This window comes from Drosophila virilis, chromosome 3 (assembly GCF_030788295.1).
Source record: "Drosophila virilis strain 15010-1051.87 chromosome 3, Dvir_AGI_RSII-ME, whole genome shotgun sequence".
Taxonomy (NCBI): Eukaryota; Metazoa; Arthropoda; class Insecta; order Diptera; family Drosophilidae; genus Drosophila; species Drosophila virilis.
Genome location: NC_091545.1, coordinates 727685 through 751226, shown reverse-complemented (window position 1 = coordinate 751226; position 23542 = coordinate 727685). Strand labels below are relative to the sequence as shown.

The 23542-nt window shown below is 40.2% G+C and overlaps 1 protein-coding gene across 1 annotated transcript in view; it reads right to left on the bottom strand.

Moving 5' to 3' along the window:
- Positions 1–23542, bottom strand: part of Con (leucine rich repeat protein connectin) — a 181964-nt gene that overhangs the window by 148145 nt on the left and 10277 nt on the right. The window lies entirely within an intron of this gene.

Here is a 23542-nt window from a genome sequence, read left to right as displayed (position 1 = left end):
CATATGTAAGTACATGGGATGTTTACGGCATTTAACTGTTGTCTAGCGAATATGCCCCACCCCTTACCCCCTCCCCCTCACAAATTTGTGTGTTTGTTTGACGTTTAATTCCAATTGCCTTTCCCTACAAATTGACAATTTGTGCTACACACAAACACACAAAAGCATTCCACGCAGCGTTTTCTGCTCAATTTCATCGAGTTGTACAAAACTTTTGTTAAATATAACTAGTTCAAGTAGTTAAATACACAAATCCAAAGTTCGCCCAAAAACTTTCTCTATTAGGTTTTGTTTGAGCTGCGAAACTGATGTCGATTGGTTTTGTCTGTCTCACAATTTTCGGGCGAAATCGATTTTCGGATTGGCCACATGTCAATTGCCATTTCAAATTGTTTTTCTCTCAAAGAGATAAAAAGAATATATATAAAATTTTGAAAACATGCTGTGGGTTAATTTTTTCTTTTGTATATACTTTTCCATTTTTTTTTTTTTGTGCTCACGGAGATCACAAAATTGTATATTGTCGTTTTTAATAGCTATAAAGCATTTCCGTGTTGCCGAAAAGCTTGTACAACTACGTACGCTTGTTCACATATGTTTAGTTATGTACCCATAGACAGTTTTATGCATTTCGAACATGCAAACTTTGGAGAAGAGGCCTCCGATTGGTAATGTGCGGCCCCGGGGTAATTAAATGTGCCTCTGGGGTGTCATTAAGTTTCAGTTTTAGCTTGTACGCGGCTCACACTCGATTCATTAGCGATAATGTAATTAGCATAATTCAGGGTGCTATAAACACATGAATTAAGTAACGTATTGATTGACTATGGCGACTGTGACACAATTTGCCTGCTGGGCAAGGTTTTAACATGCGCTACAATTGCACAAACATGTCATTCGCTTTGGCTGTGTATCTCTATAAATGGCTAACAATAAGGATAAATGTTTACAAGCAATAAAACTAGCAAAACAAATGACATGCACACACACATGCACACATAGCCATAATGATATATAGACCGCAAATGCTGCACACATTTACGGGCTGCACGCGCAGACAATACAGAAAAGCTTTAATTTTTATTTTAATGATAAAAATGGAGACAAATTACATTACGTAGCTGGCCCCCAAAAGGCCACAATTCGAGCCATAAAAACTAATAACAAACAATAGCAACAGTTCATTGTTATTGTCTGACCCCCGATATTAGTCCCGAAAATTGCAGGCACTCGACGAGACGAACCTACAAATCGACTCATTCGGCAGATTTATTGGTTTGCATTAGCGCAACGGAAATCAATAAAAACGAGTGTGTGTGTGTGTGTGTGTGTGGAAGTGTTTGTGTGTTTGGGCGAGGATTAATGTGTGCAGCCAGCCAGGCAAATTGAGCAAAACGTTTGTATCTTGAAGATACAAATGTATCTGGTTGCTGTGCTGTGCTGTACATTAAGCGCACACATTATAAATAAAGTATACGCAACGTGAAAAATGAAAATGTTCACATTGCTGTGGTAGTTCAGCTGGCGCCCGACAGGGGGAGCATCGCATGTCAAGCGGCCATTTGACAAAATCAAAATACTTAGAATAATTTAACTTTTAATTGGCGTTGAGCTGAAAGTTGACGCTTTTGTTGCAAACATGGAAAACATATTTTTGCAGAGAGTACCGCTCGAACCGCACCCGGCATTCCATTTATCCCTACGTACCGCCCAGCCCCGCCCCGGCCAAAGGTATAATATGTCAACAAACTGCAGTTAACGGCATTTTATAAAACAAAATTCATGCTTAAAATTGTTAATTAAACTAAAAATATGTGCGAGTAAACATACGATAAGCTGCAAGCACATCAACTTTAAATTGAATATTTATCTTTTAAAATATGTGTCCCGCCTCCCTCAAAAGGGGCTTTGCACGTGGCTCGATTGGGGCTTACTGCAATATCTGCGAATATCCAAATGCCTAAACTAAATCCCTTTAAATATCGCTGCCACTAAATTCGTTGACGCAACTGGGCCACATACCAAGTTTCTGACACTTACGAATTCATTTCAGAGCCGTACTTTATCAACAGGGGTATGATGAAACGGGTGAGGGTAGGGAGGGGAGGTTGGAGAGCGGAAGTTCTCTAAAAATTGAATAAAAATGCACTCAGCGTGCAATGTGCTGGGCGCAATGTTGTACTTGTAGTTACGTGTATTTCAAGTGCATATTTTGCTTGATAAATTGTTTGCCACGTTCCAAAGTCGAAACAAGTAAAAGTGAACGTGTCGACGAAGTCCGACTAGCAGATACCCTCTAGTTAACTGAGAGCAGCATTCGTAAACCTTTTGGCTGGGACAATGTTAAATTAAATTAAGCTATACATTGAACTCGAGATATGCAAAATTTGGACTCCATATAAAGTTAGACATGGCCGACAGCCCATAAATTCCTGAAGTTACATTCTCGGATTCTAAATGAGACCTTCAAGATTCCGTGACTTCATCAAATTTGATTTGCTTGAAAGTTGTCTCCCCCCGCCTGTTACATACACTTGCCCAGCTGCAAGCTACCCTCGTTTTTAGCCAACTTTCAATGGGTATAGCTGAAAACGCGCTACAGCTCCTGCTGCGACTGCTGCTCCCTATTGCAAACCCCTAACCGTGCCACTGTCATGCCCAAAATGGTCGCCAGGGGAGTCACAAATATGGCAGCGGCTTTGCCAGACGCCGGCAGACAAAATTTATAAGCGCGCGGCTAGCGCCAGGTAACTATACATATATTTATATATATGTGTGTGTTTGTGAAGCAAGAAGCAAAGTAAAAGTTTGCCCCGAGGCGGCAAACAACCTGACGACGAAATATGAAAGTGTTAAATAGCCACAGAAGAAGGAAGCGGAAGACGTGCCATGTGCCATGTGCCGCCATGCGAATGGCCCCTGGCCCTTAACCCTTAACCCTTAACCCTTAGCCCTTAGCCCTGTGACTACTTCTGCTGTTGGCAAGAAGGTGCCGCACACTCACTTATCTGACTATGTTGTATGCCTTTTGATATTTTGCTGACAGAATCGGGTCAAAATTGGCCTGCAAGCGTTTAGCTACCAGCTTGGCAGTAGAATGTGTCGATACTTTAATATGTTGCAAAGCAATTCTAGACATCTTATTCTATCCTTAAAAATACACCATATGTACACGAAAATTGTACTTTTTTCATTTCTTGAAGCTTATAATTTTCAACAAGTTTAAGCTACGCAACGGGGTTAAGAGTCGATGGCAAAATGGGCTACAAGGAAGTTTCTTAAAATAGCTACCCAAACAATATTTTTTTCTTATTTGTTGTAAATTTTATTTATATAAAAATAAATTAAATTTACCCCCAGCTCAATATTGGTATTTTTACTATAAGCCTTATTGTCATTCTTCATTTTGTCGAATTCATTAAAGTGCATTTCTATATTTAGCCTATTTATTGCTGCGGAAAATCTACGCCTCTCGGCCCTAAATAAGTTGATGCCGCACGGCTTTCAATTATATATGGCCCAACCAAATATTTAGAGTCTCCCGCACAGCTGTAAAAATATTGTGGCAAAAATTGTGTGCTGCCAATTTGTGTGTGTGTTTTTGGTTTGGTTTTGGCCAAAGGCATTGGCAGCGACAGCTGCATATCAAAATATTTGTGAGGCGTGTGACAGTCGCCCACTTGGAGATTGGGACAAATTGCGAGTGTTGATGATGTTTTTACCGCAGCCTGAAAATAGCATGCGACAAACTTTTTAGACAGACAAACGGACAGTCAGACAGCCGCAGCGAATTAGGTCACAGTTTCAGCCATCAACTGTGGCCCCAGCTGCAACTGGGGGTGTTTTTTTTTTTTAATGAGGCACATTTCATAATCAGCGCTTGCATTGCGAACGCTAGCTGCCATCAAAGGCGTCGCTGGCAGCCGGCTCGCATTTCCGTGTTTGCCATAAATTCACATGCCAGGCCACTTGAAGGCAACTGGAGCCACAGCCTAGCCATAAAACGCCACTCGTAGTCGGACACCCAGTCACCATGTGTACCATGTGTCAGCGGGAGCCGCAACAGCAGCAAAAACCAATATCAGACTGCGTAAAAGGAGCCCACGCAGTCGCCCACGCTTCATATTAATAATGCGGCAATGGCAACTGCAACAAGAAGGCAGAGCTTACCTCTAGTTGCCAAGGCCTAAATACCCTGTCTTCTCGTATACTCAACCACAAAATGGCTAACTGTAGCTGTATCATAGATGCAAACAAAAACATAAAACATAAAATACAATATACAAATATACTCTCTATATAATGAATCAGGAATTTGCCTTGATTTAATATTTTCTTCTATTTTGTAACTATTAAAAATGTACTGATAGAAAGCCATGGCTAAGTTTTAATTTGTTCTTAAGTTCAGAAACTTTTCAAGTTTTCTGAATCAATTCTCCTGAAGTGTCTCTTGATATAAATATTTCTTAATATCTCATATTTCTAACTATGAAAATTATGAAATTAAGCCTTTGCAAAATCGACTTCTTTGTTCATGCTGATCATGTATATATGCTATATATATATACACTTCTTGAAATAAGGGACGACTTTTCAAAGCCTCACATGGTCCCCTAAGAATGCATGATACCGTCTGCAAAGGTTAAAAAACATAGGCGGTCTCTATGACATGGACATTTCTGCTGGTCGTAAGCGTGGGCAACTTGCAATGGAAACTTGCATAAAATGGCCAACAAAACAGAGACCCATGGTAGAGGAAGCAAGGGGAAAGGGGTAAAGGAACGGGAAAAGGAAAGATATCGACATTGATGTCGCCGTCGTCGCTGCTGTTGACTTCATTTGTTACGATTGCTTTGACAATGTTGCTGCGTCATTTGATGCCCATTTGGCACGGTGCCTGAACGTAGTGAAAAGGGTATTAAAGCGGTTTAAGAGTTAGGTGAATACTTCTGTTAAACCCATCTACCAACAACTCACAAACCAACTTGCCTGCTGCCGATGCCTATTGCCTCCGTTTATAACTCAATTATCCAAAGGGCTTTTATTAAATTCCTTTTCCCTGACCTAGTTTGTCGGCGCCGTCAGACTGAAATAGGGCCCAGCCAATCGATAGCAATCAATTGTGTTAATCGCATGCAATTACCTTTCAACGCAACTCAATAAAAAAAACAAATGGGAATTGTCTTGCGTGCTCTGTAATTTGTCTAAATTGAATATTACGCATACGCACCGTTAACATATCGAGGGACACTTAAAGCTCTGCCCAGCTAGCCCGCCCTTAAATCAAACAACAGTGTCTATAAGAAGCGTCTAATCAGAAGCGCACATACACACGCACACGAACACACACACACACACTGTCTCACCTGCTTGTCAAACACTTGCAATCGGTTAGCTTTGCTTGTGTGCTTGCCAACGGCATTCAAAGACTGAGCGGCGACTCGCATACCTGAGGCGTATTATCCACTCTATTAACACGATTAGTTACACAAATTCAAAGGCACAAAGCACGCTCACACTTACACACACAAACACACACAGTACCGGAACTAGGAAATGGTAAAAGGAAACAAAACATTAGCCCCGACGCGCCGGCTGTCTGACTGTCTCCCTGGATAGATGCCAGCCTTGAGGGCAAACTTACTTAGCAAATAAACATTGATTAATTTGTTGACAATACACACAGGGAAACACACACACACACGCCCAAAGACACACACACTGCGTTTATCTGCCGCCTCTTTGACTATTGAATAATGGAGACGCGTACCAAATTTTGCCCCAGGATCTGGAACTGAAGCTAAAGAGACCTGCATTCGTCGTCTGCCGGCCGGCCGACCCTCAATAAACTTCAATAAATGTTAAAAGGTTATGTACGCAACTTCCTGCCGCTTTTGACTTAATGGAATTCACATTGACGCCCATAAATCTTCGGCCAGCAAAACTTTTATGTCTATCTGGCGTACATTCACAGGTGTCCTCTCCACTGATGCTTTTAATGTGAGCTAGACTGGGCTTATGCTGATCAACAGTTTGCCATGGACAATTTTTGTGAGAAATAAAATTTCTCAAATGGTCTGCCAACTGATTTGTGCCTAGAATTAATTTTTATTGTCTATGTGTAATATATAATTGATACAGGACGTAGTGCAGCCTATTTTTTTGGACGAGTTCTAAATTAATTTAAAATAATTTAAAGCATAACTAAACTGGGATGAGGCAATTTTCGATCCTCAACATGGGCTCCTCTATATGAAAAAGCCGAATAAAAAGCCGAGCCTAGATTTAATTGTTAGCCATGGCAATATTTTTATATATATCGAACTCGGTATGCAGTTACAAATTGATTATGTGCCATCGCAACCGCTGATACCTCAAGTTCATTTGTTAATAGCATTCAATACACTTAATGATTAAAGTATAGAACTGGAACGCGGCATTTGCAATGCCTTTTGTTCAATTGTCGGCACCGCAAAAGCCCCATTCAAAAGCAATTTAAATGCTCATTACGGCTTTAAACAGCAGCGGAAATTAATTGAATTGCCGTTTTTTAACCACAGCACTCACACACACACACACACACACACACACAACACCTCACACAGGGGCTCAGCCGCAGCCGCAACCGATACGACACTTGAACAAATACACAACAGGCAATAATGTGAGCAGGGGCGTATTTGATTAAGAGGGCTCGGCGAGGGTGGGGGCGGGGAGGGAGGCACCAACACGTTGAACAAAAACGAGCAAAGAAAAGTGCTTAGTTCAAGTCGGAAAAACAACAAGAATAAGAAGAACAACAACATCGCATCGATTGCTTTGCTTATTTCATTATAGGAAAACTTTTGTGCAATGCAAATTAAAGACAACAAGCAAAAAGCGCAGCTAAACACAACATGAATATTCACTCGATACCCTTTACCTATTCACACACACTCACGAATTGATCCGCTTAGTGTTGATTGCTTGAATTTCACTTGAAACAAAAATATACCTGGATTTGTTTGTTTCTGTTGTTGATGTTTGTGGTTTTGTTTGATGTGTTCGAGGCTCTGAAGCATTACGTGCTACAGAAAGGTCTGAGATTATATACCAGAGAGCTTAGAGCAGCATTTTGTATATTAGAAATGTTCTTTTAATACTTTTTCGACCTATGTTAAGTTCTATATCGCTTTTTTTTGTTTACAAAAATATATATATTTGCTATATATCGGAATCAACCCAAGCCCGAAGTATAAGCTTATGTTTAACCAAAGCACATTTGGCAGTAAAATCGAAATGTATTTCAGTTAGATGTTTACTTTTTTTTAATATGGTTTATTGTATTAAATAAAAAATAGCATACATATTTGTTACACAGTTAAAGATGTTTACTAAAACATAAGTTTTTAAATGCAAGGGAATTTGTAAAATTGCTTACGCAAGGATCAACAGTGGAAAAAAAATGTTTTATAAATTGTTTATACCTTTTAAAGGATTTAATGGCTTTGTGCAGAAGTATTTCACAAAAAGAAGGAGAACTAATAGCTGTGTCAATCTAGACAATCGGTCTGCCTATCCTATCGAGCTTTGCTGAGCTCCTGGATAAAGTGATTTACTGGAAGAAGGAGACTTTAACCAAGAGACTTTAAGTCCATTTAATATATATATTCCTTATCAGAAATCTCAGTTGAGATAATATAGCCATATCGGTATGTCGTTTTAACTGTGGGAACCTATTAATCTCGAAAATAACAAAGGCTAGAGACTCTTAATTTAAAATTATATATTATTATGCCATAAGCCGTCAAGTCTACAATTTTTTAATTATCTCTTTTTATTTGCATAATATCGAAATGAATAGATTTATATTTATTAACGCTATACTTAGCATATCCTAAGATATATCAAACTTCATATGCAGCTGCTACTCTTAAATAAATGCAAATCAGTTTTTGGATACCTCCCCTCCTTGCCCCCTTTCCAGCACAGCTTCGTAGAGCAAACATAATAAGTTGTGCTGTTAATAATTGAAATGCTTTTATATTTGAAATCCTTTTCTCTAAGTCTACCTTTGGCTTTTCCTATGAACTATTTGTAACCGCAGTTGCAGTTATAACCGACATTAGTTGAGGTTACAATCCCCCTCCGCTTCCCTCTTCTTGACAACACCACAAGTACAGTGCAGCACTCAATTATTTGGTCTGCTTTGACGCCCAAGAACTCTGAGCATATGGAGAGCTTAATTTATGTACACACACAAAGGCAATGAAAGCCGTAGAAACATCGAAGTGCTTCACACGACAACTACCATAAATTTGAATGCTCATATCCTGCCTTTCGTGTTAGAGCCAAGGCAACCGATGCATGCGCTTCACTTGGCTGGCCCCGCTCCCCAACCCCCAAACAACCAGCCAGCCCTTTTCTCTATGCCTGACTAAAGATGCAAACGTTGCCGTTTCGGTGGCTCAAAGTGGAAATTACTTTGGAAAACCACTTGAAACGCTGCGCGAGCTGCGTTTATTTAATGGCCGCGCCTGACGTTGACCTGGCTGGTCAGCTAACTGCTCAAAGTTACTGTCGATGGGCAAATATTTGACGTTGAGTTGGAAAGTGAGAAAGTGGGAAAGTGGGAAATGGCCGGGTTTATTTACCCACCTTTGGTAGCCAATTAACAGCGGTAACGCCAGCCCCCAGCACAAGCTCGAACACCTCATTCAACACCCTTTGACAGTTGCCATGGATGAGATTTATGTTGGATGCCGCGACACTAAACAGCTTCCGCCATTAAACATGAACGCATATTTTTTGTTGGCTCATAACTCTGGCACACTTATAAACAAGCCGCAGTTGTTGTTGTAGCTGGCTGCTCGCATGGCGACATACTAAACTTAACTTAAATATAAATTATGGGCAACTTAAAAAGCCACAGCGAAAGGATAATTTTCATAAATATTAGAGTTGCGACGCAGGCAGGAGGCGAAAAACCAAATGCTGCCAACTGTGTATATGTGAGTGTGAGTGTGTATTTCTGTGTTTGTGTGTGTTTGTGTTTGTGTTAGCACGGATATCGTTCTGTGTATCTGAGGCTTGTTTGCTGCCAACAGCAGCAGGAGCAGCTGAGAACAGGCTTGGTTTTTGGTAAGCACTCGATGTGTGCCTCCTTCTGCTGGTTGGCAGACATCTACCCTTGGTGCTGGCCCCGCACATAAACACACAATTAAAAATAATATTTTCAACGTGGCGGCAATTAATTAGTCGCCCACACACACAAAAAGCCAAGGCACAGGCGAACAAGAGACAGGCACACGTGTGGCTAAGAAGCAGAAGATGAAAGCTGGAAGCTGGGCTGTGGCATGTGGCCAGTCGGCATGCGATTCTTGTGGACAAGGAAAACAAACTGCTCGAGACTAGAAATTATAATGTCGACTGTGGCTCACAAATTAATTCGGAAAATATCATGTTTAAATTATATTAAGTCAGTTTTAACTGGCACATGTTGTTCGTCCTTGCACGGAGTTATTATGCACACGTATAAAGGTATATTTAAATGCACTGCGAGACAATATTAAGTGCGGACATATAGATTATTTTATTCTAAGTACTATTTTTTATCTAGGGAATCGAAATACGGAAGTTTATTTAAAATGTGCACTGGTCAATTTACTACGATGTTTTCTTAGTTCTTAAGAAATTTGATAATATTCTAAAAACGAAACGTCCATTAAAAATAAATAGTTAGATCCTGGTCATAGTAGAAACTTATTTATAAGGTATCATGTTTTGGGCAAATGTTTGTAATTGACAATATGAATTACATATGATCTCGATTAGCCAATGAGCTGAATCGATCTATCCCTTGCTCTTCCGCTTATGTAATGCCAATTAAAATCGAGTTTGTCACTTGATTTTCTCTGGGAAAGCTGGAAAATGTGCAAAAAATTAATATTTAAATTCTGATAAAGTATACAGATAATGAATATTCCTTATTTTGAAAAACTGCCCCATTTCTACACGTAGAGCCTTATGCGTTGGCGACTTATAACTAATGACACACAAATGCCGCATAAGGCAACATTAAAAGCAATTTAACAAATGAAATATATCAAAAAAATCAATTTCCTTAGGATCGGACTGCAAACAGCGAAGTTTGTGGCGACTTTACTGCAGTATAAATTGCACAGTAAGTTTCCAGGTTATGTCCTAGTCGTTCACTTCTAACTCCCGTACTTATTTTCTTGCCTCATAAATCCAATGCGCGAATTGTTACCAAAAAAAAAAAAACGTACGAACAAGTGGGTTTATGTATTTGTACTTCCCGCTCTCCCTTTGTATCTTGCTCTGTCTGTGTTTAAATGTGGGCGTGTGGCTCTTATCACACTGTATGTCTGTCTATGTGTGTGTTTGTATGTGTGTGTGCGTGTGTGTGTGAGCCTGAGTGCTTAGCTGTGATATATTGTCCACTTTTAGTTGCCGCTGTTGCTGTGTATTAAAAGTTCATTGCTTGCGCATAAAGCACATGAAATTCTCCGCATTCGCGCAGTTTTCTAAACAACCGCAGTTTGAGTTTTGTCGTTGCAGCTATTAAATTCACATGCCACGCCCCCCTCCTCTCACCCAGGAGTAACACAGGCAGTGTGTATTATGCAAATTTAAATTTGGTTGTTTTGGCGCGTTACTCGTTAAAACTTTGCGCCGGCCACACATTTTTCGCTTGGCTGCTGCTTTTTGCGGTTCGAATCGAAAAATTTCGGAATTTTGTGCCAATGCATTTAAGGTTTAAGTAATCGTAACTCGCAATTAAAATTCATTGCTGCTGCTTGCGATTTATTAAAACCATTTAGCTGCTATTTGCTTAAAGTCTTTTATTTCGCTTAATTTCAAAATCATGTTTTGTAGCTATTTAAAGCCTATGCCCACGGGCCCAAATATAATTAAAAAACTTCATTACGCCAGCTAATAGCAAAGGCAACAACAAAAACAACAGCAATAGCAAAAAAATAGAAGCAAGAAATACGCAAATGTGTAAGCCATAAATGATAACAAGCAACCGCATAAACCGCTTTACCTGCCATCGGGCGCCGACAATTCCCGTCGAGAAAGGTGAAAGCAGGCTGCGCGTGGAGGCCACCAACCTGGTGGCAGCCGCAACCCACAACCACGTGGGCACGCACACACACACACATCGTGCTGAGTGCCCCCGACTCCCTGAGGCCGCAAATTGTCCAAAGCCGCTTATAAAGGTAAACGCTGGCCAAAACACTTTTTGGGCCAAAACTAACACACAAAGTGGCATAGCACAAAAAAAGGGAACCTAAAAACAACAACAAAATAACCCAACAAGTTGTGCAGCAAAGTGAAAAAGTAGCACACAAAATTCATAAATACAGAAAAAAAACCAACCAAGTTAAAACAGTTGGGTCACGCCTCTGGCCTGGCTAAAGGATATAGCCAAAGTAGCGACTGCTTCATTTCAATTATTATGATGATGACAATATTAAAATGCGCCCCAAAAACTTTGCCAAAGGCACACACACACGCACACACGCACCCACACACAAGCAAGCGGCTGCTAATTAAAAGACCTAAAACTCTCTGCTGTTCTCTGTACATATAAAAGCCAAAAGTGCAAAGTCATGGCCAGACAGAAACCTAGCACATAGCCAAAAGCGGAGCCTGCCGTGTTGTTGATAACCCAAACGGGTCCTCGAGCACACAAATCACATAAATTCCAATTGAGTGCATATTCTACGAGTAGCTATGGAAAATAAATGTAAATTTTCCTCCGCCGCTGCCGCTACTGTCACGCCTCGTGCCTGCCTACAGCCCACACTGCGTATGATTAATTTGGCTAATTTTGTGTGCCCAGCGCCTTCACAAATGCGCGCTGTCATATAACTTATTTGCTGAGACGGATGCCCATTTAAATAACTCATATACAATATAAAACAGCATAATACATCAATTGCAATCATTAATCGCAATCAGAAAAAAAGAAAATAAATAAAAAATAAAAAGGAAATAACCAAAAATTATAATCTCTCGCATCAAACACAAACGAAGCCGAATATACTTTTTGATAACTGCCACCACTGCGCTGCTAATAAAAAAAACGTTAAAGTTGAACTTTGCCTTTCTACTTTCATACTTTAATTATACGTATTATTTAACTAGTTCTGTTGGCCATCTAATAAACCTTGCACTCACACACTTTTTACACTATTTCATGCTTTTACTAAATTATCTTCCTTTGCTTTTTATTCTTTCAGTAATGTGATACAAAAAAAAGCATACATGTGTTTTAAGTTTTGGGTAAGTGCATTATTTATGTATCAATTATTTAAATATCATTTATTATTTATCAATAAGAATATTTGTATAGCAAATGCAGACCCTTTCTAAAGCAACATCGACAATTTCCTAGAAAAATATTAAATTCTAAGCAGCAAGAAGAGATTTGTCATTGCACTTCAATTGTCGTTACGAAACTGATTGCTATAAATAACCTTACAGAGGTTGTTTTATTTATGTTTTCATCAAATTTATCACGCATTGAAAAATCAATCCTGAGTACAAATATGGATTCGTGTGTAAGATGTGTCTTTCTATATAAACTGGACTGTGAGCGTTAACGATATCTTGATAAAACTCTTCAACAGTCCGAATTTTTCATGCAGGAGTACAAAAATTTGGCCAATAGGTCAAAAGTAGAGCTCGAAGATATTTTAATCATACTCAACGATGCTTCTAATGGAATCGAAAACTGAAAGCGTTGTCTCGTATAGGAATCTATATTGTAGATCTACTTGAAATTCTAAAAGGGTTCTAGTTGAATTTTATTTCTATTTATTTTATTTTTTTCGAGTAAGTGTTATCCAAAAGTTTATAGACTACCATTCGAGTAAAGCTCGTATAACTGCTTTGCCTCCAGAGTCCTTCCATTGGTTTTATCGCATTGGCAGACGCGTTTACTGCTTCAGCTCGGCCCAGAGCTTTGACTGTATCCTTTGTTTTTAAGTGGCGTTTAACTTCAAGTGCCTCACGCTGGCGGAACTTTTGCCAGTCAAATTTGTGAAATTAATGCGATTTGGCCTCGCACCCAATGAACTTCGCGTCGACAAAATCTATTGACTGTTGGTGGTGTTGCGGCTCCCTTTAAACTTGTTGAAAGTTTTCCAGATTTGCAGTTGGCCTGCTTCGGCAGCGTTGCTTTGGGCGCCTGCATGTTGCATGTCGCAGAAGCTCATCCATTTTAGGATGCTTATGCAGAACAAACCGTATGTCATGCATGCTTAAATATACAAGTATTTATAGTTAGATATTCATGCCAAAGCAAAAAAATGTGCTAGAAGCGCACGGAGTGGGTCGGTTCGCAACTGCGACCCCCAAAGATTTATTGTGGTGATTTATTCTCTTCGTCTATTACTTATTTCCCCTGTAGTTATATACACATTGGCTTAGGTTTGGGCTTAGGTCCTTGTGCTTGAGCTTGTGCGTGTCCGTCCATCAGTCTGTTATGCTGCTCACAGCTTATTTATTTATTCATTTTCTAATTTATTGATGTTTGTCTGACCCAGCGAGACAGCTGAAGCTGAAAGCGTTCTGTCAATCGCCAGATGCTACGCTGATTAGCCCCCAAGTACCAGGCCCATAAAGAGCAGCTTGAGATATCGAAGCTGTTCTTATTTTCTTTTTCATCTCTCTTTTAGTTTATGACTTAAAGGCTTTAATTTACTAAATAAAGCTCGAGAACTCATTCGAGTCTTACTCAAAGCATCTCGGCTTTGTCAAGTCATGTTGAAATAAAGGCGATTCCCTTTGCAGGACTTGCTTTCTGCTATTCGCTTGGCTTTTGCTTTTGCTTTTGCCTATACCTTTGCTCGGCTTTCTTGTTTGTGTCACTCGGCGCTGAAGCGCGAAATTTGAAAGGGAAAATAAAAAAAAAAAGTAAACTGCGTTGGTCGGGAGTGCTCGAGTGTAAGATACCCTCAGCCCATCCTCATTTTATTACTATTTAATTTCTTAGGAAAATGGGACAAGAAGAATAAGTATTTACAATTTAATGGGGCATTGCAGTTAACGTTTTCGAAGACGCATTCTTCTGCCTAAGTATACCCATTCTGCATATGTTCCATGGGTTCAGGGTATAAAAATACGCGCAAAAATTGCCATTGCTTTGGGCACTTTGGGCCTAGATCTCAGCGGCTTTCTGGTTGGAAAGAAATTGACGCGAAACAAAAGCTAATTACTGGCTCACACCTCTCAATAGAAACTGGTTGTCAAAGCTGCCAGCGCCAGCAGCAGCAGCAGCTCTTTCGATAATTAACCAACACGGCGTATGCACCATTTTTTTTGGTGATTATGGTCGCCCAAGGCACTGACTTGAAAGCTTCGCAACAAACGACGCTTTAGGTTTTTAAAGTGTTGAAAGGACATTTGCTTGGCTTAAAGTAAATGGTTAGCGGTAGAAAGCAAGTTAAAGTGGTTTACTGAAATTTAACCGACTGGGGTAAGCCCTGTGAAACCCTCAACAAACTGGACACAGCTGTGCCTTCACATAATATACTCATATTCTTTTTGCAAAGTGAAGTATTCTTCATTCGCATAGACTATACAAGACAGGATTCTCTCTATCCCTAAATAACTGATCATATATGAAAAGAAAACTCAACTCCACTGGATCTAAACTTATCGCAGCTCAAGAGAAAGTTCATCCACGTATATTTGAACTTATCTCAAGGCTCTTTTGTCTATGAATTTAAGATATTGACGCATTCATTTAGAAGTTGAAGTTGCGTTCTTTTAGCTGTTACATGCCGTGCTTGCACAACTCACAGTATTATCCTACTCACACATTTTCAATAGATGCGGGGCATAAAATAACACCCCAGTTGTATCCCATTCACATCACACACAGCTCAGTTTGGAGCAGCAGGCGGATAGCTAGAAAGATTTTTAGCAGAAGTATCTTTTTTTCTGGGGCTGCTCCGTTTTTTTAGAGGGGTTTTATTTTCGCCACCGCCGTGTGTTTCTGCTCTCTTCTGTGGTATTTTTTTATGCATTTGCATAAAGCGAAATGTATTTCCAGGCTGCTGACACTGACGTAGCTGGTTTTTATTGCACAATTCCTTTGGCCAGAGCCGCACACACAGTTGCATTTTAATGAGCGGACGCGCCACCTGCTCAAGCCCCAGTCCAGGACACGTGTGCGCAGACTTCTTTCAATCAGTGTCTGTCTCTTTGGACAAGTCTGCTTGGCTGTATGTCGGCTTGGCTGTTTGTTGTAACAGCGATTTGTTTGTTTGTTTATTTGTTGAACCTCTACGCCCGATTTGCCGTCATTATAATGTGAGTCCGCGCTATCGTCGCGCTGGCTGGGCACTTGTTGCCCTGCTCGGGCTGTCATTTAATTAAAACGTTGAAATATCAACACGAGCGCAGCTGCAATAGAGCTTCAAGTTGAAGCGCCTCTTTATGGCTGCGACCAGCTTTAGGGGCGTGATAAATAAATAGAAAAGCGAAGTGGTCTGAAGTGGCATCGTTTTTAGGGCTTCTCCTCACAAACTGCGCGCGCGTCTCGAGATTTTATCGCCATCCTTTGGCTGATTGTGCCAATTATGGAGCACGAAATGCACGAGTCGCCCTCGAGTGGTTTATGCACTTTCAAATCATAATAATAATTCCGTAAAAGCGCTCCCGGCAATGGGCCACCAAACTACTCGGGCAACAACAACAATGCGAAAAGCGCAAATCCAAGCGCCATTTGGTTTTGCATGAGCGAAATCGTTTAAATTTATTGTGCGCTGCATTTCACGCCCTGTACACTTTTAATCAGCCGGCACAATTTTTGGCATTATCCCCATTGCAAAAGCGCAGCGCATTTTTCTGCGCTAGGGTACAAAGTTTTTACGCTATGCTATATTGAATTTCAATTTTCCGACAAAACTTTTTGGCCCCGTTTTCCTACAGAGTTAAAAAAAAAATTAAATAAAAATGCACTAGCTAAATGAGAAACCGAAGGGTGGAGAGGAACAGGAGAGGCGCGTAAAATGATTTAAAACCTCAAACAAAAACTAAAATAAAATAAAAACATTTTAAAATACTGTAGCCAAATAATTTTGGCTATAAACTCTACCGATTTCCCTGACAGCTCAGGAACAACGCAGCCATAGAAGTTTTAATTCTGTCATGACTTCATATTTATATTCGTATTCTACACTCGAAATTAATTAAGCACTTCCCCATCAACAATTCTGAGATGTTCTGTTCAAAATCCAGCGCGAGAGTTCTTACAACAAAGCAGCCATAAAAGTGTGTTTTCTGAACATGATGTCATGACTTCATATTTAATCGCAAACAATTAAACAATTTTTAGAAGTTCTATTCGAGTTCCTAAAAGAAAGTTCTTACAACAAGGAATCCATATAAATGTGTCATGACTTCACATTTAATCAATTCTACGCTCGAGACTTCCCCAAAAACAATTCTTAGATGTTCTCTCCAAATGTTCTCTCCTGATGCTCTCGCCAAATTCCCTGTAAATGCCTTTGCAAAACATAAAAATCATAGCAATTTGTATGATATCATGACATATCCTATTTTATCCTCTTTATTGATTCTTTATCAAGGTTTTATCAGGCGTGAGCAAAACTTTTTATTTTACAGATTTGTGCACGACCCACTTTTTGTTTGTTTTAAATGTAATCTTCTCTGTTTTCGGTTGAAAGGCGATTAAATATAACAATACCGTTATTTTTTTAACCAATTCTACGCACATGTTTTACCTTAATTAAAGCAGATTTAAATGTAATTTATTTATTAATATTGTTTGCTTGCTCCGACCGCACGCCGCCCTGGTTTTATTATAGATTTTCTCACAATATAGCTAGTGTATTATTGTATGGCGTTTCTTTTCAATGCATTTTGCGCTGTCACAAATGAAGTGATTGATTGATTGATTGATGATGTCACTTAAAACGGCGCATAAAATACTCGAAATAATAACATTAAGCCTGAGCTGCAAGCCTGAAAACGTGTAAATAAATATATAAATCAAATAAAAAAATTATTGCACCAACAACGCAAAATAATTAAATCAACATGAATGATTTAACGCTCCAAATGCAGTCCACAAAACTTTCACACAACACCCACTCGAAAACATTTCCAAACACGCCCCAAAGTTACACAGATACAGATAGTATGGGATCAGGGCAACATTCGGAGTTGACAAGTGCCGACAGCCAAAACAAGCTGCTACAAAAAATGAATAAAAATGTGGCACAAGGCAAAAGTATGAAAAAAAAAAACAAAAGGCATGAACGGCACACCGAAGTTAAAATGCCCTTGTAGACATGAGGATTAGTGTTTAGCAGATATGTTATGTGAATAATGAAGCTTGTAATTGCAAAGTCAGGTGAAAATATCTTTAAAATATCCTACATTTTCCCATACAAAAACTCATTTAATGACTCATGATAAAGGAGGATAGAGCAACTTACAGGTGCCAAGATAGAAGAGAAAAACTTAACTGTCGAACTATTGATCCTATGGGAGATATATGATATGGTGATTATATTAGGTCAGTTCGAACAAGATTTGGTTAAATTAGAGAGGAGTATAATGAAACTTCCTAATGCCTAAGCTTGGGCTTAGTTTAGAAGAGAGGAACTTAATAGAAGATGATCCCTCACTCTTCATATATAGCAGCTGTAGGATATGGTGATCCGATTGGGTTGGTTCCAACATATGTACTAGCTCCAAAAGAAATAAAGATACATGCAAGTTCCTAGGCTTACGCACTAGTTTGCGTAGAATCAGACAGACAGATAGAGGGTTCGGACGTTGTCTCAGCTGTTGACACTGAACAATTATATATGCACTTTATGGCAAGGCCTTCTTCAATGCACTGCTCATTTTATCTGAACATATATATACTCCCTCAGGCTACATGTATATATATATATATACATATATATATATGTATAGCTAACAAATATTTGACGTAATGGTTGAGCTTTATGTAAAGTTAATTTGCCGTATGCTGAGTTTTAACCATTTCACTTTCAGTTTGAGCGACATGTTTATCGTACTTAGCGTATTTTTATACATTTGTCTGGTTTTTTTTTTTTTCTTTGGTGACCAAGTCAAATATTATTACTCACCCAATTTGCCCGTCCCTCGACCAGATAGGTTATTTATTTTTGTACGTAAATATTTCCATATTTATTTTTGTTATACTAAGCCAACAACAATTGCAACGCGCAGCACTCACAACTGTCTGCAAATATTTTTTTATTAGCTCTTGTTTTGTTTTCAATAAATAACCGGGTATTGTCAAAAACAGCACAGCGGATATTTGGTAGCCAACAAAAATGCATTTAAATGGTCAACGTGAACAAAAAAAAAGCAAACAAAAAGCCGTGTAAACGGGCCAATGTTCCGCATACGCCGTGTGGGACAATAGCAGGAAATGGGCTGAACGCAAAAAAAGAAAGAGAGGCAGAAATAAAAAGGAAACGCAGCGAAAGGCAGCAACTTTAATCAATATTGAAGCAGTTTTTGAGGCCAATAAATCATTTCATAATCAATTTTGCCGCTGACATGTATCTCGCTGTACGAGTGTGTGTGTATGAGTGTGTGTGTTACTCTCAGATGCACAAGGGGCTAGAAATAAAAGAAGCGTGCGCGGCACATGGCCGAACACAAAAACTTTGACCACCTTGCGTCATGTGCGCTGTGTGTGAGTGCAATAAACAAACCACACACACGCACACACAAACACACGCATAGGCACACACAAACACATGCAGTAGCTAGCATTGTGCAGAAAAGTGAAGTGCAAAAAACAAGCAACGCCAAAATAATCAACAGATGTTGCAAACAACAACACGTAGCACGCTGCACGACGAAAAACGGCCTATCTCACGAGCTCTCTGCGTGTTCGTGTATGCGTTTCACTGTGTGAGTGTGTGCCCGTAAATGAAAAGCGGAAGTTGAAAGTTCAGCGCCACTGACAGCGCCAGGCCAGGCCGAGGTCGCCAGCGTCAACAATGACAGCAGCAACAGCAGCAGCAGCAGAGGCGGCAACATCGTCAGCGTCTGCCCCAAAAAGTATGCTACGCTGACTGCCGTGCCTGCTGTTTGTATACCCTGCTTACCAAATGTAAACGAGTGTATTGTTTAAGCAAAAATTTCGTCTTGTTTGTATTAATGTAAACCTGGAATGGCCATTTAAGGGATTTCATAATCACCCGAGTTCTATTAGTTCTTAATATTTTATTTAAATAAGTAATTTTTTTAATTTTTATTTACTTAAAGCAAATAGTGAATGAACGTGGACTTAAATTTATTTTACATTGACTTTCAAGTTAAAACTCGATTCATCGTCTCGCGTTCTATCGATTTATCGTGAATTAATTCAAAATATACTCGCCTGTTTATTTTAACTGATTATAAATTCGACCACTTCTGGTTTTATTTTCAAATACTTTTATTTCTGCCTGGGGAAAGTCCTTATAAAGCCCTCGACGAATCAGGAAAATCTTGAAATAGTTCTTCTAGCTTTACAGCAAGGTCTCAAATGTTTAAAGAAGATGCGTTTCTATGTTCGTAAAGTTTCTACCTCTGATTACACTTCGTGTAGAGTATGAGCCGGTCGTTTGCAGCCGACTGCGATTTGTTGTTGATGTTGTTACTGTGGGGTGTGTGTATTGTGCGAACTTCAAGCGGAAATTAAGTGTGACCTCTTCGCGTGGCTGTGAACCGGGCGGGGGCCAGCGCAAAAATAACGAAAGCGTATACAATCCAACGCGCATATCAATGCCTGTGGACGGACATTCGCACACATTTGCCAAGTGCTGCTCCGACACTCCATTTGCAGTTGCGGGCGGCCAAAGGGCCGATACCCCGCCCTCGCCCTCCTTCCCCTTCCCCCTGGCCCGGTGCTCCAGTTGCTGCCCCATCGGTGATTGTGTTTGCGTGTTGTGATGCGTTCAAAATTGTATTTGCCTAGCATTGTGGATGTGAAGGATGTGGCATGTGTGTGCGCGAGTGTGTGTGTGTGGCAGGATGCAGCGCCAATTGGCCTTTGGGGCACTTTGATTTTTTCATTGGATTTGATGAGTGCGTCACTTGGCCCAGCGAAACGTTTTTAGTTATCAAACGTTTCGGTTTTCGGTTGGGCAAAAGGCCAAATATGTATATATAAATTGCTGCCTGCCTCTGCCTAACTGACCGGCATGTAATAAAGCCGCTCGCCCGTACCAAAATGGATGTTGCGCCCATTGCCACGCCCATAAGCAATGCCAATGTAATCCAATTTGAGGCGCAGCCTCTAAAATATAGCAACTGTTGATGTTGATGTTGGTTTTTGCGAGCAACCAAATTGTTTTCGGTCCAACAAAAACAGCTACCACAGAAAAATGTATCCTTAATATGAATGTATAAGCGGATTTTCAGCTTCTCCCAGCTGTGCAGTCCTTATATTTACAGCACTAATAACAACTCTCCCATCAAAAGCTAACATACTTATGCTACGGATTAAAATATTTGGCAAGCAGCAACAGGCGAGAGAAAATTAACTGATTTTTTCATTGGGCTACAGGTGCAAAGCTTGGTAAGGAGCGAATTCTATTAGAAAGCAAAAAGCTCAAAGTGCAATGATTAATCAGCTTTATTTGTCAGTTTTATTTTGTGCTAAAAGTGTCAAAGAGAATATTTATAAAAGTTTATTAACGCTAAGTACTTGCGTCCACACACACACACACACACACACACACACATATACGCAACGCAGCACATTAGAAATGACCATAAAACACAAACAAAACAGTTGCCAAGAACAACAACAATTACGAAGACCAAGTTGATCGTCATGGAGCGCTTCCAGAAGCAGACTTCAAGTGCGCCAACAACCACAGACGTGGGGCGTGAAAGAGGAGGGTAGAGGAAGAAGGTGGAGCAGAAAAAAACTGGCACAAAGTGCACAGAACGTACTTAGAACGTCTTTAAGTTCAACATAAAAAAACACACAACTTGGGCAAACATAAATCCCAACAACACAAGCAAACGGTAAGTAACACACACCCACGCACACCCACATGCACAAACACACACTTATACACCCGCACAGCTAACAGTTGAGAACATATTAAGACTGATTTTAGCCTTAGGCAGTCGCTGGGCAGCTGGCCAGCATATTTAGGCGATTATTTATGGCCAATGGCGACGACGAAAAATCCGACACTCGGCGCGACTTGTTGGCAAGCACATGGATATAGCTACAGATACAGATACAGCTGCACATTTATAGCTAACAATATATGCGTCTGGCTGGCTGTGTGTGTGTGTGGAGGCGGCAGCAAACAAGCCCAAACATGAGCGGATCGACCACTTCCACTTGCCAACTGTCTGCTGTTTATTGACGGCAGCAACAACAGCAACAACAACAAACAACAACAAACAACCGACAGAATTGACACTGAGCGACCCAAAACGGCAGCCAAGCCTGTGACTGCCAAAATGGGATCTACTTACAGAGCGCAGACCATGCCCCCCAGTCCCATGTCCCCCAGTTCCATGTCCCCCTGTCCAGTCCAGGCACGACAAGCAGCAGCAGCTCATATGTTACATAACTCGGCCACACAGTGGAGCAAAAAGAAAACACAGAAGTATACACACAAAATAAATGAAACAAAAATTCATTTTAGCTTATTACAAACCGAATTGAGAATTAAGCTACGAATTGGAGCAGAATGAAAACTGTCACCAGAGAGCCCACATGATATGCTTTTGAAAGATAAATTGATAAGAGTTAGCTATTGAAGGAGATGACAGACCTTTGTTTAAATATTTTTACACACTGGCAGAAGATGTGATAAATGAGTCTTATTTATATAAAGAATAAAATAATTCTACTGATATAGAAAATAAGTCTATTAATATAAAGAAGCAGACAATTGTACTTAAAACTGCGTTCAAAACACCTTAGCTACATATCAAATGAGATACTTTTGAAAGATAAATTGAAGAGTATGCGATTGGATGATATGACATACTTCTGACAAAAAAAAATAATCTTATTTATATAAAGAAGCAGACAAAAGAGTATTTCAAGAGATCTAAGATACAAATAAAATGAGATGGTTATCAAAAATTAATTGATGAAGTAGATGACAGACTTTTGTGTATCATTTTTCATGTAGTGCATGAAGATGTGATGATATTGACATGAAGAATAATTCTTATTCTTATATAAAGAAGAGACAATCGTACATTCAACTGACGTTAGACGTTAGATACCCATTTTTTTATCCATTCATCAATCAGATCTTTACCCACATGGGTAAAAGATTTCTTTATCCATCGATCGGTCAAAATCTTCTGATCTCTACCAAGCAAAAGGCTGTGACATAAGATGAGGGCTATTTACAATGGTGGGATATTTGAATAAAAAGGATTGGCCACATGGCCGCTTCTGTAGGGTGTTTAAATCATTCTCCTCTTATGTAGGTCGCAAATGATGATTCGTTTCGAAGGTGGGTTGCCGAAGTGTAGCCTTTGGTGGCCAAGACTCTGATGAGAGATTTCAGATGCCGCAACAGCTGCTGACATTGTTTTGATCTTCGACTTTTATTAGAACTATGCTCGTGTATCGATCGTTTATTGTATATCTCTTCACAGTCGCCTCCAACTTTGAATATGGAACCAGTGTGCCGCAGCTGAAGAGGCTGTTCCTGTCAGCTAGTGAAATTTTTTCCTGCTCGTTTTATTTCGCTTGGGTTTGTCATTTTGACAAACGAAAACAACATTTGATATCCCAAACAAGTGGGAGCCTCCTGGGAGCGCTTGCCACGCCCACACGCCCCGCTTGTCACTTGTTTGCGGCGGCGGGAACAATGGAGGGGCGTGGCGGGTCGCATGCTGCAACGTGGCGTATGAGTAACTTAATAAATTTGACAACAATGCCGCACAAAGGCAAACAAATGCAACAATGCCGCCGACCAGAGTTGTCACCATTTACGGCAGCAGCTACTGTTGTTGTTTTTCCTGCTGCCGCTGCTGCTGCGCATTTTCAATTTGTTTTTCGCGGCACTGCGGCGCGGCTTGTAAACAAAATCCGGCGGAAAATGCGAACAAGCGACGCTTACGAGCAGCCAAATAGCCAAAGAGCCAAAAGGAAATGCCATTTTGTCGCCCACCTCCAGTTAACCCCACACCTCCCTCGCCCCCTCCCTCGCTGCCATTCTCGGCGGGGTCATTTGGCCAGCGTTGACAAGCGTGTTAAGCCGAGTTGGGCCACCCCCTCTCCCTCTTCTACCCCTTTCCCCCAGCCACTTTGTCAGTGTTTACAAATTGCGCAATGTTTGTTTGGCAACCTGTTTGTTGGCATATTTGTTTGTTTGTGGGCCGTTCGGCTCTTTTGGTCGACACAAAAGTTCGTTTTAATATCAACATTTTTAATAAATATGCAGCGCTGACCACAAAACGCACTTTGGCTTATTGCAATTGCAACTGTAGCGCACAATACAATGAGCCAAATGTAATTTTAAGCCCCAGGCAA